This window comes from Filicampus tigris, chromosome 6 (assembly GCF_054856515.1).
Source record: "Filicampus tigris isolate MCC_2025a chromosome 6, RoL_Ftig_1.0, whole genome shotgun sequence".
NCBI classification, from domain to species: Eukaryota; Metazoa; Chordata; class Actinopteri; order Syngnathiformes; family Syngnathidae; genus Filicampus; species Filicampus tigris.
Window position 1 is genome coordinate 12583666 of NC_141222.1, and position 8523 is coordinate 12592188.

Genomic DNA, 8523 nt, shown 5'->3' on the forward strand with positions numbered 1-8523 from the left:
AGCATGAAGTCGCAGTCAAGATGCTACTTATTTATTTTCCACACTTCCCCTCCTTCACACTTCCTGGCCTTCAAAATAAAAGCATACCAGCAAACCTCTACACAACAGGTTTGCTACGGCGTATTTCCGGAAGTAAGGAAGACGCCAGAAGAAGTGCATGAACTCCACCTTGATGTGCCAGTGTCATCCTTGAATGCTGCGCGCAGCTTGACTATACTCGTGGACACAAGTTGTTTTAAAGCAGTTATGTACCAAGTCTGGGGGCGTCGCTTCAAAAAGACAGCGACAACAATGGATATCGTGCCTGCTACAACCATAAAGGGACCGAGATGACTAGGCGATGCATTTAATTTGATTGCGAAAATGATCTGGAAAGTGGCGGCTAAGGGGGAACGTGGGTGAGTAGCTTCTTTACACAAACATACGTGACATACACCCACAACGCTGCCAAACTAGTTTGCTTTGCAGCAGTAACGAGTTGCGTGTTGGGAAACTGTATGTCATCGCAACATGTGACATAATGGACCGATCAGAGCAGCAACAATTCCTGATGTGTGCGTGGCATGTGTTGCAGACCTGTTGTCAACAGCACAATGCGTAGGTCATGTGAATCAATGATGCGGAAGTAGAAAGAAGCCTAAAAAGAAGCCTTTCACCGAGTAGGCTGAGATTAAATTTGGCCGCCTCGTGATAACGTCACACGCGTGAGGGCCGATTAGTGGGCTGGACTAAAATCCACTTCCGGCCACGCTTAGTGGAGCCCTTTTTTTTTTAAATTTGTCAGCCCCCACCCCCCGCCCCAAAAATGGGCATCCGGCCGGGCCGACAGAAGTACTACGATAAGACTTTTTGAGAGCACTGACTTGGCCATTTAAGAATATTATGAAATGGCCAAGTCGGTGCATTGATCTCAACCCAACAGAAAATGCTTGTATATGACTGAATACAAAACTAGACCTAGAAATATGCAGCAGCTGAAGGTGGTTTCAGTCAAAGCTTCCTGTCTGTAGCAAACCGCCGCCTACACTACCTTCCTGTGTGCCATGCATTGTGACAGCTGGCTAATCATGCATAGTTCAGTAACATGGACTCAATCTGCTTCACACACTCACCCCGACCGTTTTGCTGTCCTTCAGGGAATGGGAAGTAGCACTTTGCTGATGAGTGACATGCCATTCCTCGCAAACACTCACACACACACACACTGTATATACAATGGTGAGAAACACACACCAGCATACTTCCACTGAGCTGACTCGGTCACCATGTCACATGCTGGCCTTGTTGAACACGAAAAGGTGAATATTCTGTTCAGCTTTGCTCGTCATCCGCACTATGTCATTTGACCATCATTGGCTCTTCCGCGCCCACTACTCGCCATCTCTGAGTAGTGTGACAACCTGAGAATTGTTCGCAGCCTCTAAAGAGGTGACGACAACTGAGCTGTTAGAGGAGGGTCTCGGGTAGCCTTCATCGTCATGGCTGCACGTATTCTCAAATGTGTCTCCTTTGCATTCGTAGCTCCCGCACTGTTCACACTTAATGGCTCTCCGACAGTTAAGTGTGTCATTTCTGCACATAACCAATCCAATGGGTCTGCACCTTGTTTGTTGGACCGATGTGTTTTACCTGGAAAACAGAAGTAGCTACAACTAAGAATTGGATTAACTGAGTTTTCACACATGGGTTTATTAGTCGTTTGAATGTATTTGTATTAGAATTTCCCTTTCGGCAATCATGGAGATTCTAGGGTCCTATACTTCATAAAACACGCCCAAAATTTGGGATTGACTGGCAAGGGCTAGTCTAGTGGGGCTACAGGTACTAAAACATAATGCAAGACTGACTCAGTTTTTGTGTGACTCTTTGGTAGCTTGAATTATGAGGTTCTACAGTATCGTATTGCCTCCATGCTAGTTTGCTTTAAGGGTGTGTATGCAGGGATGTGGCCAGAAATATTTCATTGGGGTGGCCTGGGTGACATCACACCTCACTGAGAGCAAGGTGTGGCCGTGCATGCGTGCGTCATCCTTTATCATAGCATCCACAGTCAGGGTTTCATCCATCCATCCATTACCCGAGCCGCTTAACCTCACAAGGGTCGCAGGCGTGCTGGAGCCTATCCCAGCTGTCTTCGGGCAGTAGGCAGGGTACATCTTGAACTTGTTGCCAGCCAATCGCAACAGTCAGGATTTCATGAAATGAAATACACACATATTCAGAACAATGTCCATCGCACTGATAATCAAGCAGGAACAAGTCGAAGTCAAAAGCAACGTTTTGCTTAGTTTAATTTACTACATAATGCCATTTTCACTGTCATGGTTTTGCTTTGTATTTCATAGTCTACTTCTATCTCATGCACTGATTCACTAGCTAACAGCCAATCAAGAGTGATCAATTATCACTGACGGCCGACGCCATTTTGCATGCTTGAAGAAAATACTTCACAATTCTGTGTGAAAGATAGACATATGTGAGCATTTTATTTAAAGCAACACTGTGTTATGTCAGTTTGTCTTGATTATCGTGGCGCCATGTGGACAAAAGCGGTAGTGTTTTGAAAAAAATCAACCACATTTCCCATGCGCGCCAGCGCCTAGTGTCATGAAATCCTGAGCTCTCGCTGGCCTGCAAGTTGGACTGAATTACATTTCTATTTCCAGTGGCTGTGTGAAAAATGAATAGCGATGAGGTAATTAATCTAATTTTGTTCAAACCATAATTTTGTTTTTTTGTTTGTTTTGGGGCTCCTGCCATGACACCAGTAATAGCTCGTAAACATTCAAATCGACTTCCATCCTTATAGCAAAAGGAGGATGTGAGTATGTCGTAAAGCAATTCAGGACATTTGTATTTTTTATTGTGCCAGGGTTGCCCCCATCCTCCTCAAAGTTGCTTAGTGCCAGTAAAAAACATACAGAAACCCCAGGCCATGACAAAGGGCCCATTCAACTACTTGTAAGTCAATGTTTCATCAAAAGAGTTGTGAAAAATTTCATAACGGTTGAATTCATGCCTAGTGCCGCTTTAATGAAACCATGACAGTGGATGGTACGATAAACAATGACTTCTAAGCCATGGTTTTGTTTTGCCTGCTGTAGTGTGAAAGTAAGATTCTAATTGACACTGACTGTAAGAATCATAATATTGTTTGTTTAAAACAAATTCGTTTAGTGTTTGCCTTCAGATCATCTGTATATCTATTATTTAACTATGCGGTCAATATAAATAACTTGTGGCAGAGTATCAAGGTGTCTAACACTACTGCATGCATGTGGAGTAAAATCACAAGTATAAACGGTGTGGGGGCGGCCAGAGAGTGAAAAGGCGTGGCTGTGGCTACCATCTAGCTCTGCCCCTGTTTGTCTCTTGGAACATGTTGTCTAATGATGCGTCTGCACTTCCGGTTTTTCTCCATGAGAGTTTGCACTTTTTGTTTCTGCAAATGGTGTTAATGCGGAAGAGAAGTGATGGATGGGCACGGCAGTTGCAGCAGCTACCCTAGTGATGTGTCAGATGATATTCATCCACACTCGTGTTGTTGACTCACACTTGCAAGCCTTGGCAGGTGATGTGTGCTGTTGCAAGATGAGCACGATCTGTCAACCAGTAGAGTCCTTATGATTGAACCTTGTGTGCAGAAAGATGTCATTCAAAAGGCATATCCTGAAACATTTAGAAGAATCAACTGATCAATAAGAAAATAGGGATGGCATTGATATGATTTATAGACAATCAGGTTGTTTTAAATTTTGGAAAACTAATCTGGTTTGGCTTGAGTTTACACGATGTCTATGTGTGTAGGCAGGATGGTGCTAGCTGCGTCACATATGTTAAGCGGGGTACACACATGCCGACAATCTGGTCGAATTTGAGCATTTTTCCTCCCTTCAAATCAAAGTCAACAAAAGCTCAATTCTCTTCATGTATGTCGCAGACATACATTAATATCCAATGTGATTATCCTGTGGTGTGGGTAATTTTCAGAGTACCTTTAAAAAAAAACCCAACTAGATTTAGTCGCAGGCCACACATGGTAGTCATTGTTTCCCTTGGAGGGCCGTTATGACTGTTAAACCATATAAATGTTTAATCACCTCCTCATGTTATTACATGCAGTATGCAGTACACAACAAATTGATGGATAACTACTTTTGGAATTGTAAGTCAAAAATAATAGTTTGTTCAACTATTGTTCAAGTTACTGTAATACGGGGTCTGGTAACAAGGAAATGCTTGCAATATCTCAATGATATGATTTATTACAAATGACAATTTCAAATTATGGTATAGATTTGATTTTAGCAAGCATCACGGAAGTTGACATGCTTGAGTTGCTTTTGCAGGCCACATAAAATGATGGGGCAGGCCGCATCTGGCCCCTGGGCCTTGAGTTTAACACCTGTCCCTTGGAGCATGTACTGTCACTTGTTGGTCAGAAATTAGAGCGAGAAATAAATCACTTTGAGGTAATGAAAAGTAGAAGATTGCATGCACGATAATCTTACTTCCTTGTTAACTTAGTTACAATGCAAAATGCTTTGATGGTCAGCGTCGCTGTCTGCCGTTGCGGTGTGTTTTGCCAGCATGACGTGCCGACAGCCGGCCGGACGCCACAGGGGGTAAGCGTCTGTTACTGTTGGTGAACGTCGTTTTGGTGTATAAGGGCCTTTATAGTGTTTACATTATTAAAATGTGGTATCACCTGGATTCGGCCCTGATTTGATTGGGGTCTATTGGAACTTGAAACCACGCCCTTACATAATGACGAATGAATTTTCCCTATGCAAAACTCCCACATAATGGTATTTGATGAAAAAATACTTTTGACTCGTAATTTATTTGCCACTTGAGTTTACTGGTTCATATCAGAAAACACCAATTATCCAATAATTAAGATTCCATATGATGTTGATATCTTTACAGTATTTTAAAATATAGATTTGTGTTGGTCATATGGGCTACTTAGTCAATCATCCATCTGGTGAGAAATGTTACTTTAACCCATTAAAGCCTAAGGCGCCTGGCTCAACAGCTCCCCAAAACCTAAGGTCGTCTTTTGAATTACCTTGAAAAAGTTTTCACAGAAATTCAACACCTACAAAATAATTAATATCTCAGCCCCTGTAGAAGACAGAAACATAATTCCAAAAGGATTTGAGACCTTAGACGTGTTGTTTGCACACTGGCCCGAGTTTATTAATCTTTGCTGTTTCAATCGAAGATGTAAAAATAAAGTGTCAGTGTAAGAGAAGCACTATTTTTAATTTTAAAAATCGAGTGGTAACTACCATCCTCTATTTTGTTACAAAGACGTCGATATTGTCATTGTCTACAAACATATATCTTACTTAACCATACATCACAATCGACTGGTTCTCCTGGTTCAAAGTACACAAGCGCATCGTCAATATCACTGCCGTTGCTCATTTCAAAGCTCCCGCGATCGATGGCGTCCGCCATTATGACTCGAAGAATTCCAGAACATCCTCTGCGGGCTCACGACACCGTCATGTGTATATTCTGATGCATTTCATTGGTTAAGAGAACAAAAATTGGATGAAAAAAAGAAAATGACGTATATGCTCTCCAGGCTTTAAGGGTAGAAAGACGATTATGCACTCCCATCTTTAATGGGTTAACACCAGGAAGTTTGGATGCATATAGACACTTTGATGGGGTTAAAATTAACACTGTGAATGTTGAATTAACACCAGCAGATTTGCAGTGCATATCAACACATACGGCGCAGCAACACATAAAAATAGAGAATCCAACAATATTCTCAAGTTTATATTCTCACTCGCTCGCTGTGGTGTTAATGATTCGCTTTTTCCTTCTCCATTATTAAGATGTCTTTTAATTAAAGAAGAGTAGCTGTAATTTTAAAGTAACTGTAAAAAGGTCGAGGCTGATTCACCATGAAAAGGGACAGCTGGTCTGCTTTTATGAATATAGCTGTGTCTGTGATAGAATGGTGGCCTGACCGCAGCGGCAAATGTGTCAGTGATGCGACGTGGGCGCATCATGGAACAAATCAACTACAGGCATTGTGACTATAGGCTTTCTTTGTTAGGACTATTCTGGCAAAGACGTCTTGACCGGGACCACATAGCACTGATCAAACAGATTAAATTGTTTTTTTTCATTGGGAATGTGTCTAATGCTTCTTCGCAATAAATTTCAAACTTGGAAACAACTTTACTGATTCACACCCAACAAAAGATGACATTGATGCCCCGTTTTAGATATGAGATCAGCACAGTTTGTGAGTCCACTGGAGAAACAGCTGTATTTTGTGCTAACTACTGCTGATTATAAAACAGTAAAACATGAAATTGAACTTTTTGTGATGGTGAAAGGAACGAGTCTATTCTTTCATTTGGTAGTTTGGTGTGTATATTGTAAATATAATCATTGACCATAATATCCTGTGGGTCTTGAAAATTACAAAATACTCTAAAATGGCTGGCAGAATGAGTTAAAGAAGTACACGTATAATTATAGAAATGTATTGGTGGTGAGAAATGAGGGTTGGGGGGTGGCTGATGAGTCACTCATGTTGCTGGTGTGTATGTCACAAGACACAGCATCAGCCTCAGTATTTTTCAAGTTCTCCCAGCTTGATGTGTCTGTGTTTGGAGTCCACACAGCCAGAGCAATGATTTACAAACAAAAAAAAAAAGACGTGGAGGATTTCCAGCTATAAGGTTTTGCGGTCATTGCATGACCACATGAGGATGTGCAGATGAAATGAAAAAAATGATATATTATCTCATGTGTTTTTGGTTGGTCTTTTTTTTATTTTGTTTTGTTTTGTTTAAAGTCATCACATTTGAGTGCAGGCAGAACAAAGCACATGCGAGTTGGATCGGAAACCACAAAACACACTTAGAATGTAGTAACAGACTGGGTTGATGTTTGCAGCAGTAGTTATGAGTTACTGAATGTTCACAGATGTAATTAATAACAGGACACATGAGCAAGCACTAAGTAGTGATACAACAGGAACAACATAAACCCAAATCCATCCATCCATTTTTTTATATTGTTTATCCTATCTGACTTTGGGCATAAGAGCAAGGCAAACCAGCTTTATTTGCGCATTCCATATGCAATCTAACGCAATATGCTTCACATAATTAGAAATATCACATTTAAAAACAAGACAAAGTGAAGAAATAAAAGTAGCTCACTAAAATTACTAGAAGAGTGTACGGTGCAAGAAAATTATTTTAGAAAATCTATTTTTAAAATGCTTTAAAATACCTCACTCAAGTATCAATCAATCAATCAATCAATCAAAATAAGGCACAGTTCACCTTGTACTGGTCTGCACCAATATTCCCTTAAAGCTCCGTGTGTGCACAATTGCACAGTGCTCCCACCCTCTCAGCGCATAGCAAATGTATACAGTGCATCAAAATAAATAAATATATCAATCAAACCTGAGCTGTATTGAAGAAGAAAAATGCGTCAAAAAAGACAGAAAATTGCGAAAGTAAAGCCCGGTTCACACGGCAAGATTATCGGCCCGATTTTAGCCCCAAATCTCCCCTCCCGACAATCGTACCTCGGGACCGATCAATGTTTAAAAAGTGGGTAGGTTGTGTCGGGAAAGGAATCCGCCGTAAAAAGGACATGACTGACTCACTGATGGGACAAGCCAGAAGTTGGTACAACAACTAGTGATCTCTGACTTTGGGGCCTTTTGGCTTAAGGTCAGTTGCCACCAAAACCTATTCACTGTGTATTTGTACGATGTGTCCTGACTTTGTGTGCACCTAAATTTCAGCAGATCAGAATCAAACCGTGTAAAACAAACAAAACAAAACATTTTTAATGTGTTTAACCTGCTGAACATTTCCTTTAGTCTGCAAGATTGTGACACTCCATTGCCCAAGACATGTCCACACAGCCCAGTGGATTGTTCTGACTCCGTGGCTGTGCATTGGGACGCTTCCTTCACGCAAATCTGCATGGTGAGTTCTTCAATGACTTACTCAGAGCAGGTATAATAACAAGGGTACGTCACATGTGTACACGGTTAACAGCTGACATTCTCTTCTCTACTCTTAACCCTCCAGGATAGTGTTGTAGTACTTGAATACAAGAATGATTATAACTACGTCAACACCAGCAGGAGCTCGGCTCATCCTCTCTAGAGTGGAGTATGTGAGTGAAATTCAAATTCTCACAGTGAATGTGTGTGTGTGTGTGTGGGGGGGGGGTTGCGAGTGTGGATGAATGTGTGCGTGTGCCTTAGTGCATTCCTAATACCTCAGAGAGTGCATGTGCGTAGCTGTTTTGAACAACCAGAGCTAGCGAGTCCTTTGTGTGAGGGAGTCTCTCAGACATTTCATTGTTGTTTCGTGCTTCTTTGTCTCCGAGCAGCCTTCACGCAGCCGCAACACCTTCAACAATAATAATAACATAAAGTTAGCATCGGACCAATTAGATGTGAGACTGTGGCAAATTGGCAATGTAAGATCGGGCTCGCCTGATGTGCGACGTCATTCA

The 8523-nt window shown here is 41.5% G+C and overlaps 1 long non-coding RNA gene across 1 annotated transcript; it reads left to right on the forward strand.

Moving 5' to 3' along the window:
• Positions 1 to 225: 225 nt before the first annotated feature.
• LOC147145858 (uncharacterized) lies at positions 226 to 8176 on the forward strand. The gene is made up of 3 exons (XR_015087138.1): positions 226 to 398; positions 7877 to 7985; positions 8091 to 8176. It is a non-coding gene; the product is annotated as an uncharacterized LOC147145858 (long non-coding RNA).
• Positions 8177 to 8523: the final 347 nt, after the last annotated feature.